We start from the raw sequence: 13,733 nt of genomic DNA, 5'->3' as shown, positions 1-13,733 counted from the left end.
TTAATTTATTCTCTTGAGCATGTTAGTTCTATGCCATGCTTTAATTAGTTCATTCTCCGTTTATAGTAGAGATTTGTGGTTGTTGTTGTTGTTATTCATTCCCTAGTCATCCCTGACTAAGCTGACATGCTCTCAGAGGTTTTCCAACCATGACCCTCTTGCTTTTCTGCGGTATCCAAGACTATATCCTTCAAAGTTCTTTCTATTTTTAAGATGGTAGGGTGATGTATATGTATGAATATTGCCACAAGGCTGTGTGGCACCTTGAGCAAGTGCCTTCTGTAGCTGCAGGCTAACCAAACCTTGTGAGTGCATTTGGTAAGATGGGAATTAAAAGAAGCTCATTGTGCGTGTGTGTGTGTGTGTGTAATCCCTTGACATTGCATGTTAGTTCTAAGACAGGTGTCACTGTCATACAAGCAGTGTCATTCATTTCCACCATTCTGCAAAAGCTTATCAGGCCATGGTGAAATTATACTTTGCTTTGAAACAGGTGGAGATTGGTAACAAGAAGGGCATCCAACTGTAGAAAACTCTGATCCATCTGACCAGAAATGTAGACATTGAGGCAATATGATGTCATTCACTGACATATATATATATATATATATATATATATATATATATAAAATATGATAATATTATCATTATTATTATTATTATTATTTTATGATATTTACTTTGTATATTTATTATGCTTCTTTATCGTGCATTTACTTATTAATTTTTTCTGTATGTGACTGGATTTTCATGGATGAGTTTATGAACTTTGGTTCTTTTCTCTAAAATTATATATTTATATGTGTGTGTGTGTGTGTGTGTGTGTATGTATATATATATATATATATATATATATATATACACTGCCATCGTAATGATATACACTATATCTTGGTTTTTACAATTTTACGATAGTTGCACTTTATTTGTGTGTCATAAAAGATGATTAAAAGAGTTGATTACAGGAAGGGGATCTGGTTGCAAAATACTGCCTCAAAATTAGACCAATCCACTTAAAAGCTCCCTTGTTACTATTGAAATTTAGTGGTTAAATACACCAAAACACTGCTTGAAATAAAGGTTCTGATTTTCCAGCATTAAGGTTTATGGTTATATTACACACATAATATTAATGAGAATGAATTGATTAAAACATTGTGTTGAATGTTCATCATCATCATTTATCATCTATGTTCCATACTGCTTGGGGCTGGATAGTTTGACAGGGTTCAGTGGCCCCAAGGACTGCATCATGCATCAGTGTCTATGTTTGCTTTGTATCTATAGCTGGTTGCCCTTCCTAATGCCAACCACTTTACAAGTATTGGGTGCTTTTTTTTCTTTGTATCACAAGTTTGCCATGCAGCTTAAGGGCTTCACCTTTTAGCATTCAGACCACTTTGTCAATTGTGATGCTTATTTATTCACAGTGTTTTAAATTAATCATGCATTATCTTGTAGCTTTGAGATTTCTACATGATTGCTTGTTTGTAAAATGACATTGTAGGGTAGATGTGAGAGGCCAGATCTGGCCATTTTGAACATAAAACAGGTAAAATATTTGGGCTGGATATGCCTGGCTTAAATGCTAAAGGGTTAAAGTATGACAGGAGGGGCCAAAGCATTTCAAATTTCTTGCTGTAGAGGAGCTGCATGACCACACACGTTTTTAGAAGAGAGGATGGGAGTTTTGTTGGAGCTGGAATGCAACAAAAATAGTAGTCATGGTACAAGGAATGGGTGGGGCATAAGGATCAGATGTCCGATAATGCAGAGTAGCAGAAAAGTTACATGATACAGTAGATAGGTGAAGGACGAAAGAGAGACAACATGGTGTTGGGTCAGTTGCAGGAGTAGCTGAGGAAGAGAGAGAGGCAGGTGTAGTGTATGAAGGTGAGATGTATGGTGATGGGAGAGGAGAGATTATTTGGTGGCTCAGTGGGCGTAGGTGATCAATAAAACTTGTGGGTGGAGAGAACAGTATTAATGGACGAAGGATAACATTTAGTCTGAAAGTATTATATTATTTTACACTCTGTAAGGGTAATGGATTAGCAGAACTGTCAGAGCATCAGGAAAAAGTGCAGCATTTGTTTCAGCTCTTTACAATCTGAGTTCAAGTTTCACTTGGGTCAGCTCTGCCTTTCATTATTTTGGGTTCAGTAAAATAAAGCACTAGTCAGTATTGGGGCCAGTTTAACTGGCTGACCCTACTAAATTTCAAGCCCTTTGCCTATGTTAGAAACAATTATTTCAGGCTTTGACAGTTTTGATTACTTTCCAGTATTTGAATAATTAAATTCTTTGTTTCTAAAGTGCAAGGTTTTTTAAAAAAATAAGTACTAAGGTCCAGTGCCCCAGCATGGCCACAATCCAATGACTGAAACATGCAAAAGATGAAAAATAATGCTGAGATCAGTTGTGTCTTTCAACCCTTCTCAGATCAGTCTATAATTACCAGTCAAGTACTGGTATCAGTTCTATTGACTACACACACTGCCTCAGCGAAGGCAGAGGTGTTGTTTTCAGTCATGTTTGTATGTTCGTCCATGGATTTGGATGAAACTTTCAGGGATGTTTGGCTTCATGACTGGCACAAACTGATAAGATTTTGGGATCAATCTGGTACCGGACAAGGATTTTGAATTATTTTTCCAGATTTTTTTCCTTTATTTTTGAGAGTGGTCGGGTTCATTTTTAGTATTCTTGTTTGTAAGAGCAGTCGAGTTTATTTCAGATGTTTTCATTTTAAAAAATCATCTCCGGCTAATTGTTGAGAGGACGTTGGTGTTACCTTGGCAGAGGTTTGCACTCTCTCAGTGCCCTTGTTATGATTTGTTTTTGTCATATGCAACAAGGAAGTCTTGCAACTAACTGTCTGTTGCTTTTTAGTTTGGCATCTACCTTGACAGATTGTCACTCCAAATTGTAATTTGTCATTCATTACTATCAGTAATATGGCCATACTTTTAGATGCTTTTGGTGCACATTTTTAGATGTGCATGATTACATGTTAAACATATCTGCTTTCTATATAGAGATCCTTTGGCATTTGTCTGTAATGTCAGAGTAGTAGCTCCCTTCTGGATCCATATAAGATTTTGTGGGGTCCACACTTGCAAAATAATAAAATAGGATTCATGAAAAATTTTTGCTTTACATGTATTTATTTCAAGAACCATCTAGGTTTTTTTTCTCTGACATTTTGCATAGTTCAGCCTACATAAGAGAATGTGTGATAGACAAAATAAGAATTTTGAAAGAAGAATCTATAAACTAGTTTTTAGCCATCAAGTGGTTATGGGGGTCCCAGAATAAAATAGTAATCAAAGGAGTCCATAGATAGAAAAAAGAATGGTTGAGAACTGCTGCACTAGAGCAGTGCTCTGCAACTTTTTTTCACTTGCAGTACACTTATATTTTTAGTTCAGGTGTGCCACCAAATTTAAAAAAAAATATAACTAAAAGTATAGGGGGGAAAAAATATATATTCAGGTTACACTGAGGCACACCAGTGTGTGCCACTGCATACTGGTCGCAGAGCACTGCACAAGAACATATATCTCACCAAATACAGTTGGCAAACAGTCTACAATGGCTATATGTTCCAGTACTAGTATATTCACTATGTGGCTTATTGTAGGTAGGTAACTGAAATATAAAAGTATTTAGTTGTTCCTATCTTATGCACTACCAAACCATATCTCACTGTTTACTCAAAACTTGAGCCACAGACTTGATTTTAAGTTTGGCAACTAGATTTTTTAATTGTCCATGGATATGTGTATAAACCTGAAGATGGCAGCTGCTTTGTGCTTACTTAATAATGCCTGTATTCACAAGTCTTGACTTGGTGATGGCAGCTGAAAAGTATTAAAAACTGTTTGGCAACTATTATGTTTAAACATTTTATATTGTTTAGGCCAAGCATTTTTAGAGGTGGTTTATAGTCGGTTGATTTGAACTAGTATTTGATTGGTGATGATTTCATTTCTGTGAGATGAAGTCAACTTCAGTGGATTTCAAACTTGTTTTAAATATATATATATATATATATATATATATATATATATATATATATATATATATATATATATATGAGGAGAATTCAGTACTAGGTTAGCATTCATTTAGAAAGCAACTTTTCCAGATTTTTTCCTCAGGGTATGTGTAAGCCAGTCGTTCTCAGCCAGGGTCTGTATCAAATTTGATTCGTTGTCCAAGGGTTTTTGTCTTGCACGTTACTTGGTGACCCTGTCAATACTGATGCCACGTAAAAAGCATCCACCATGTGATTGGAAGCCACACTGATGCTTATATGTTGATATTTTTGGTTGCTTTGGTCTAATATTTTTGACAGTTCACCTGTAATATTTGTCTTCCTTTGTCAAAACAATATTTAAGAAATTACCTGTATAAGAAAGTGGCTCTGTGGTAAGAAGTTTGTTTCTCAACCACATGGTTTTGGGTTCAGTCCTGCTGCATGGTACCTTGGGCAAGTGTCCTTATGATAGCCTTGGGCTGAACAAAGCCTTGTGAGTGAATTTTGGTAGATAGAAAATGAAGATGCCCATCGTGTGTGTGTGTGTGACACCATTGCTTGACAGTTGGTGTCGGTATGTTTACATCCCTGTAACTTAGTGGTTCCATTAAAGAGACCGATAGAATAAATACCAGGTTTAAAAAAAAAAAAAAGTGTTGTGGCTGATTTGTTTGACTAAAAATTCTACAAGGCAGTGCTCCAGTTTGACCATGGCTAAAACAAAAGATATAAGATAATTTACTTTATAGATATATTTATGTCTTCAATACTAAAATAGTTGAGTGAATTTATATTTCATGTCTGAAAAAATGCAAAATTTCATGTATTGAATATTTTGTTGTTAAATTTTCGAGTAGTAACTCTGTCACATTTTGAATGTTTTAAACTTGGTGCGTGCATACGTTCATTCAGCAGTTCTTTAAAATGGAATTAATCTTCATCATAGTCAACAGTTTTATTAATTAACCCTTTAGCGCTCAGATTACTCTGTCAAATGTAATGCATATTCATTTGCATTATTTTAAAGGAGTCAAGCTGGCAGAAACATTAGCATGCCGGGCGAAATGTTTAGCGGTATTTTGTTTGTCTTTATTTTCTGAGTTCAAATTCCACCAAGGTCAACTTTGCCTTTCATTTTTTCGGGGTCAATAAATTAAGTACCGGTTGCATACTGGGGTTGATCTAATTGACTGGCGCCCCCCCCCCCCTCCCCCAACATTTTGGGACTTGTGCCTAGAGTAGAAAAGATTATTTTGAATTAATCATGTATTATTTTTTAGCTTTGAGGTTTCAATGATGTGATTGTTTATGACATTGTCATGTAGATGTGAGAGGCCAGATCTGGCCAGTTTGAACTTAAAACAGGTAGAACATTTTGGGCAGGATATGGCTGGTTTAAATGCTGATGGATTAAAAGCTAATTAGACGTTTGCAAATTCATTATCCAAAGTTTTCTTTGGTAGTTTTGTATTACTAATTTTAAAAGGGGTAAAAAAGAGATATATTTTATCCAGTTTCTATAGATTTCAAAACTTGCTTGAAAAATAACTTTCAACCCATTTGATATTAGCCGTTCTGGGACTGCTCCTGGTTCTGTAATGCAAACTTCAGGTTTTAAAGTGATCTAAATTAAAACCTTTCATTAAAGTTCCTTGCTAATTTATGTCCCAAATACCAAGTTAATAATGGCAAAGTTATTTTATTTAATTCTTTATTATTTTCAAAACTAATTGAATCAAAACCAATGTAATTCAACAGAAATATAGTAACAAAAGGGTTGAAATGCTAATTGCTTATTTAGAACTGAAAAACTTTTTGTAATTATTGAAAACTAGTCATGACTTCCTTTGTTGTGTAAAATGCAGACTAACCCTAGCTATGACCCACGCTTATATTTTCATATTTGTTATGCCGTGTGTTCAGGGATAGTAAATGCACATGCTAGTAATCTACTGGCTATGATCTACTTGTTACCGGTATATACTAACTGTGCTACATGTTTAAAGAAAAAAGAAGAAAAAAAATGCAGATTAAATTAAAACTAGCAGGGAAGAAGAATATCAACTTTAGTTTTAGTTTGGAAGACACTTGCCCAAGGTGCCACACAGTGAGACTGAACCTGGAACCATGTGGTTGAGAAGCAAACTTCTTACCACACAGCTGTACCTTTGCTTATCATGCCTTTTTCTTATTTATTCAGTTGTGTGTGTGAGAAGATGGGTCAGAGAGCTTAATACTGTTAATTTACTGATAGGTGCTATTTTCTTTTACTAACTTGTGTGACTGGTAGCTGGTTGTTTTATAAAGCAACCAACACAATCTTAATAAGCCTTTTTGGATTTGTGCTCACATCTGTTTGTTTACATAGTTTTATATTGAAGCAGTTTGTCTTTGTAGGTGGGTTGTCTTCAGTGGATCTCTTTTACTTGTTTCAGTCATTAGACTGTGGCCATGCTGGGGCACCACCTTGAAGAATTTTTAGTCGAATGAATCAACCCCAGTACTTATTTTTTTTGTTGAGTCTGATGCTTCCTCTATCAGTCTCCTTTTCGCCGAACCACTAAGTTACGGGGATATAAACCAGTTGTCAAGCAATGGTGAAACCCCCCCCCTCTCTCTCACTCTCTCTCTCTCTCTCTCTCTCTCTCTCTCTCTCTCTAAAAACAAATAATGAGTATATGCATATATACGTACAGGTATGTGCATACCTACGTCTACCTGTATATATAGGTGTATATCTGGGTACAGGACATTGCAAACAAAACGTAGACAAGAAAATAATAATAACCAGAGTACAGAACACACACAAGCCACACAGAGAACATTTTACTTCATCAGCTACCCCCGTTTTAACACCAGCGTTTCGAAGAGTTATATGTATACACACACACACACACACACAACGGGTTTCTTTAAGTTTCCATCTACCAAGTCCACTCACAAGGCTTTGGTCAGTCTGGGAATATAGTAGAAGACACTTGCCCAAGATGTTATGCAGTGGGACTGAACCCGGAACCATGTAGCTGAGGAAACAAGCTTCTTCCCACACTGCTATGCTTGTGTATATGTCAACTTAAAATGAATTCCTTCTTTTAAATCAGTTCTTCCTTATAGTGAACAAAAACCTTCTTTTCTCATAACTTCATTTTCTTTTAATGTGTATAAACACACTTTTATATTTCCTATCTATTGTGCATGAAGAGGGGAGAGGGAGAAAGAGAGATTGATATATAAAATATGAAATGGTAAATTTTATTGGTGGGTGGGGTACTTTTCTGGTGTTATGAAATGCTTCATTGTATAACAGGCTCATAGAAAGCTGTTCTGAAAACAATATCGACTATTTTTGGGCCAATAATGTTAACCCCAAAATAGTCAATGTTATTTTTAAATTAAGTTAAAATACAGAGAAGAATGTAACAGGAATAATAATTTTTGTGGCTCACTGAAGAATGGTGTTAGGACTTCTCTTAAGTTTACAGTATAAAGGAAAATGGTTTTTTTTTTTCTAAGTGCAAAAAGAAAAGGTGAAAAAAAAATAATGTAGGAGTGGCTGTGTGGTAAGTAGCTTGCTTGCTTACCAACCACATGGTTCTGGGTTCAGTCCCACTGTGTGGCACCTTGAGCAAGTGTCTTCTACTATAGCCTCGGGCCGACCAAAGCCTTGTGAGTGGATTTGGTAGACGGAAACTGTAAGAAGCCCGTTGTATATATGTATAAGTATATATGTGTGTCTGTGTTTGTCCTCCCAACATCGCTTGACAACCGATGCTGGTGTTTATGTCCCCGTAACTTAGCGGTTCGGCAAAAGAGGCTGATAGAATAAGTACTAGGCTTCCAAAGAATAAGTCCTGGGGTCGATGTGCTCAACTAAAGGCAGTGCTCCAGCATGGCCACAGTCAAATGACTGAAACAAGTAAAAGAGTAAAAGAGAGTAGTGTGAACTTAGTCCGCTCTCTTGGTGATTTGTTATTTATTGAGATATTTAATCTGATAGTTTTTAAATGAAAATTTAAAAAAATTAAAATATGTGCAGGTGTGAGTGTGTGGTAAGAAACTTGCTTTCCAACCACATGGTTCTGAGTTCAGTCCCACTGCATGACACCTTGAGTAAGTGTCTTCTACTATAGCCTTGGGCTAACCAAAGCCTTGTCAGCGTATTTGGTACATGAAAACAGAAGCCTATCATACGCATGCGTGCGTGTAGTTTTTCCCGTCACTACTTGACAACTGGTGTTGGTGTGTTTATGTTCCTGTAACTTAACAGTTCAGCAAAAGAGACTGATATAATAAGTACCAGGCTTAAAAAAAGTTCTGGGATCGATTCATTTGACTAAAAATTCCTCAAGGCGGTGCCCCAACATGGCCACGGCCTAATGGCTGAAACAAGTAAAAAATAGAAGATCAATCTGTCTTCAGTTATTTTTGAATAATTTTCTCTTAAGTTTTTAAAATTCACTTTTCTCTCTTGAATTGTTACAACTTTGTAAAGACAACCATATTGATTTAATGTTCATTTCTTCCTGGAGTTAAATCTATCTAAGAGTGATTAGAACTGCGTCTACCTAAACCAACCAATTCATTTCCAGATTTTAGATGTTACAATACAATAATATCTAAGTAAGGAATAACGGAATGTAGAAAAGCAAACATGTACCATTACTGATGGACAAAGAAAGTGGAAATCTTTAACCCATAAGCATTTAAACTAGCCATATCTGGCCCACGTATTCTACCTGTTTTATACACAAACCAGCCAGATTTGACCTTCCATATCTACCCTACAGTGTCATTCTAAAACTATACAATCGTTTTCACTGAAATTTTGAAGCTATAAGATAAAGCATGATTAATTTAAAGCAATGTGAATAAATATGCATAACATTTGGCAGAATAATCTGAATGCTAAAGGGTTACAAAAAAAACTAAAGACAAAAGAACCCAATCAATAAGACTTTTGTGGGCATTAACTCAACATAGCTGCCTCTGCTGAAAGGTAAATATATAAAACCTAGAGTTCTATGTGCGTCAGTAACCTAATGGATAAGAATGTTTAGGTTCCTTGTTTGTATCGAGTTTGATTCTGTGTACACACATTCAGAAATAAAACACCTAATGGTGTTTGGAGATCAGACTGATCAAAATGGATGTAAATACTCAAATAGTAGGTGTAATATGGCACTCCGTTGCTTACGATGATGAGGGTTCCAGTTGATCCGATCAACGGAACAGCCTACTCGTGAAATTAACATGCAAGTGGCTGAGTACTCCATAGACACGTGTACCGTAACATAGTTCTCGGGGATATTTAGCGTGACACGGTATGACAAGGCTGGCCCTTTGAATTACAGGCACAACAGAAACAAGAAGTAAGAGTGAGAGAAAGTTGTGGTGAAAGAGTACAGCAGGATTCGCTACCATCCCCTGCTGGAGCCTCGTGGAGCTTTAGGTGTTTTCGCTCAACAAACACTCACAACGCCCGGTCTGGGAATCGAAACTGCAATCCTATGACCGCGAGTCCGCTGCCCTAACCACTGGGCCATTGGACCTCCACAGTAGGTGTAATAACATCATCATTACCATACATCCGTTTTCCATGCTAGCATGGGTTGGATGGTTTGACAGGAGCTGGTCAGCTGAAGAGCTGCCCGGGCTCCATGTTTTGGCACGGTTCCTATGGCTGGATGCCCTTTCTAACACCAACCACTTTACAGAGTGCTCTGTGTGCTTTTACACAGTACTGGTATGGTTGTGTTTATGTGAAACCAGCACCCATGAGCCCACAAGAGTAGGAATGCTCAGCTGGAGAGGGATGCAGGGGACATGCCTGTATGCAAGGATAACCACAATTTTACTTAGCTTGATATGTCTTGTCAAACACAGCAAACTGCCAGGAGTCTTGGTCCCCTGTCATCCCCCTCTGTGAGGCCCACCATCTGAAGATCTTTTCTCTCCACTACCTGAGTCTTCCCCTACACATGTTCCCTCCACAATTAGAGATTGTCACCTTTTGATGCAACTCTTCATTCACTAAATAATATTTCATCTTTCACAATTAAAAAAAAAACAAAAAAAAAAAACAAAAAAAGGATATTCTTTTTGCAATAATTAAAATAATGATGATGATGATGAGAATTACAAGATCTTGTGGAGTTTCCCTACAAAGACTGACTGTAGAAGAAGGAAGACCAGATATGATGATAGAGGTCAAAATAAACAAACAGTGTTAGATCATAGATTTTGCAATTCTCTATGATAGCAGTCAGTACCAAAGAATTGGAAAAAATTAAGTATCAGGATCTAGTCAGAGAGAGCTGAGGAGATTGTGGGAGACCAAGGCAGCAATTCTTATATTGATTGGTGCACTTGGCACAACACTCAAAATATTACCAAAAAGACTGAAAGAGATTGGAATTGAAACACGCATTGTTGACCTGCAGAAAAGTGCCATCCTTTATATTCTGGTAGAATCAGCTACAAGATAATACATAATTAATTCAAAACAACTTGAATAAATAAGCATTACATTTGACAGAATAATGTGAATGCAAGAGTGTTAAGCTGAACATCACATGGATTCTGAAAGTTCCAGCAAGAGCTATGGGTTCTGACTTATTGTGTTGGACTAGTTTTAGTAATGATATTCACATTAAAAGCACTGATTTGTGAAAGGAATGAGCAACAAGGCCTACTGTTGGAATTTTTCTCTCTACGTGATAATTATAACATCGAAAGTCATTACAGCAGTTAATTTGTTATTTGATTCATGGGATTAATTCTTTTTTTAAAGCATTAAGCCCAGGTACAACACCTTGCTGAATTAGAAATTTGGGGAAACACTAAAACAGTACATTTAAATTAGGAGAAATAAAGGACTGAATTTGTGGTGATGAAAGGATAAATTGTCTGTAATGTACTTAATAACACGAGTCACCTGGCAGTTGATAGCTACATGGTTCATTCCCATCATCAAGCCTGCTATTTTCTCTCTCTCAACTTGATATTTTATGTATTTTCATAATCCCTTTCCTCTATAGTCACATGGGCTGAAATTTTGTGGGGAGGGGTTAGTCAATTATATCGACTCCAGGGCTGTACTGGTTGCTTATTTCATCAACCCTGAAAGGATAAAAGATAAAGTTGATCTTGAACTCAGAACATAAATACTATTAAGCATTTTGCCTAACGATTCTGCCAGTTTGCTACCTTGTGTGTATTTTCATAATAATGTTTGCATTTAAGGGATAGTAGACTTGATTCATCACCTGGCCCTTGGGTATCTTTCATAGTGCCTACTCTATTACAAGTATTTGGGTCATGTTTCCAGTCTAAATATAAGTTCTTCGCTTCCTTTCACCAGTCTCTGAGACCTTGGAAAAGATCATTAGCACTGTCTTTCTTTCAACTAAGTTATAGAATAAAATACGTTAGCAGTTAATCCTTTTGATATCAAACTGCCTGATATCATCCTTGGTTATAAAATACAAACTTTTTGTTTTAACCCAGCTACATCTGGCCCAAATATTTTACCTACTTTATGTTCAAACTGGCTAGATCTGGCCTCTCACGTCTACTGTACAGTGTCATTTTAGAAATAAACCATCAAAATCTCGTAACTCTAAGATAATACATGATTAATTCAAAGCAATGTGAGTAAATAAGCATTACATTTGACAGTAATATGAATGCCAAAGGGTTGAAATTTTCTGAATTAAAATCTTCCAAAAATTTTATAGGATCTATTTTAAAACGGGGGCCACATATTTCATTAATGTTTTACGTAGTGTTTTTGGTACGGAAAGACTTTCAAACTTCGTATACTTATCTATTTTGTGTTATAGAACAGAAAAATATTTTTGTATTCGAATTTATTTCATGTAAAAAATTGTCTTATTTCGATAATTTCAACCAATCACTGACAAGTATTCAGTTGTTTACATTTACTCCTTTGGTTGATTAAGCGATGTAAAGCGTATTTAATCTCCATACCTTCGTTTTATTTGCTTTTTTTCATTTTAAATTTGCTTTAACCCTAACCTTAGGGTTAGGGTTAATTGTTTCAGAATCGTTTGTTTATGTAGTCGGCACTTAATGTATATCGGCTGAATGGATGTCAGTGATTGGTTGAAATTACAGAAATACGACAACTTTAACATGGAATAACTTATGGATTTCTTTTTTTTTTTAAGAAGACTAACAGAAAAAGATGTTTTATATGACACATTCTACCAGTGTTCCAAGTTTCAAAGTGTTTTGTTAATGAAAAATGTGGCCCCCGTTTTTAAAAAGATCCATTTTATATTCCAAACACCAGTCTCATAATATTTACATTAAGGGATAGTAGTAATAAATTGAAATATAGACAAGAGTACCTCAACTGAAAAATGGAAACAAGATGGTTAATTCATAATATTAGTAATACTTCCTGTTTATTCTTTCTTAATCTTGATTTTTCTCCACACTGCACCGTTTGTTTCCAGACGAGTAAATGAGCTTTCACTGCTTACCTAAGCCGAAAGTTGCAGCAGTGCTAGCATCTTCATAAAGTGCAACACTTGTAACTGATGCACATAGTTCTGCATCTTTTGTAATCCACTTAGGATTAGATGAGTTGAGATTCTATCATTGTAGATTATTACTTAAATGATTAATAAGAGAATGATGATGCAGTAGAAATACACACTTACACACAAGAGACAGTTAATTCTACATCTCGTTGGGTGATGTCATTAATTTTTATTAATGGCTTAGTACATCTTTCTTTGGTATATAATATTTGCTTTTAGTTTTGTCTTACCAGATTAGTTGCTAAGTTGCTACTTTTTCTTTCTATATCTTCTACTATTAATTACATTGCTCTCTAGCTTCAGTGACTTGATTCAGGATAAACCTATTGGCCATGATACCATAAGATGGTTTACTTTGCAAATAATAACTTTTTCTTTTTAAGTCAGCTGTTTGAGTGAATCTTCTGTGTAGGTAGCCAAGCAAATGCTCAGAAGAAGCCCTATTAATTAATTACGAGTAATATTCCTTTACGCTCTACATCTAGATGTTGCCTGCGTTGACGGTTAAATTAAAGTGTCGAGTAAAGGATTAGTGATTGAGTGGGGATTGATTTGAGTAACCATAGCACTTTTCTTCAAGTGTATGGCCTTTTATCAAACATAGAGATTATTACTGTTAGTGTTGTTTTAATCAAAGATTAAGTCTTTGGGTTCACTTGGGACTTGCTTTTAACAATAATAATTTAGGCTAAGGAAGGCATGTAATTAAGAAGTGTTAGTTGTCTCAACCAAGATTTAAGTCTCTCAGTATGTGATCCCATTTTAAAAGTGTTGGTTACTTTTTCAAAGGGGATTTACTCCTATAGTGTACAGGCCACGCAACAACATCTCTTTCAATATTAAATATTTTTCTGTTTTAATTTATTAAAATGTTATTGTGTGTGTATGTGTACTCTTGTCTTGATATCATGCGATTGTAAACCAGCCTCAGCGCCACACAAGCAATGTTGTCCATTTCCAGTTTTCCATGAAAGACCTATCTGGCCAAGGTAAATATTACCTTGCTTGGAAACAGATAAGGATTAGCAATGGAAAAGACATCCAGCTGTATAAAACCTACCTCAACAAATTGTCCGACCCATATAAGCAGGGAAAGGTGATGATGATGATGTATCCTTGGAGAG

The 13,733-nt window shown here is 35.9% G+C and overlaps 1 protein-coding gene across 3 annotated transcripts in view; it reads left to right on the top strand.

The window, feature by feature from the left end:
• Nucleotides 1-13,733, top strand: part of LOC106884444 (polycomb protein suz12-A) — a 95,707-nt gene that overhangs the window by 16,392 nt on the left and 65,582 nt on the right. The gene's annotated exons all lie outside the window — the stretch shown is intronic.

This window comes from Octopus bimaculoides, chromosome 1, assembly GCF_046866305.1.
Source record: "Octopus bimaculoides isolate indiv1 chromosome 1, ASM4686630v1, whole genome shotgun sequence".
Classification (NCBI taxonomy): Eukaryota; Metazoa; Mollusca; class Cephalopoda; order Octopoda; family Octopodidae; genus Octopus; species Octopus bimaculoides.
Note: the sequence above shows the minus strand (reverse complement) of the source record. Positions and strands in the feature narration are given on the sequence as shown.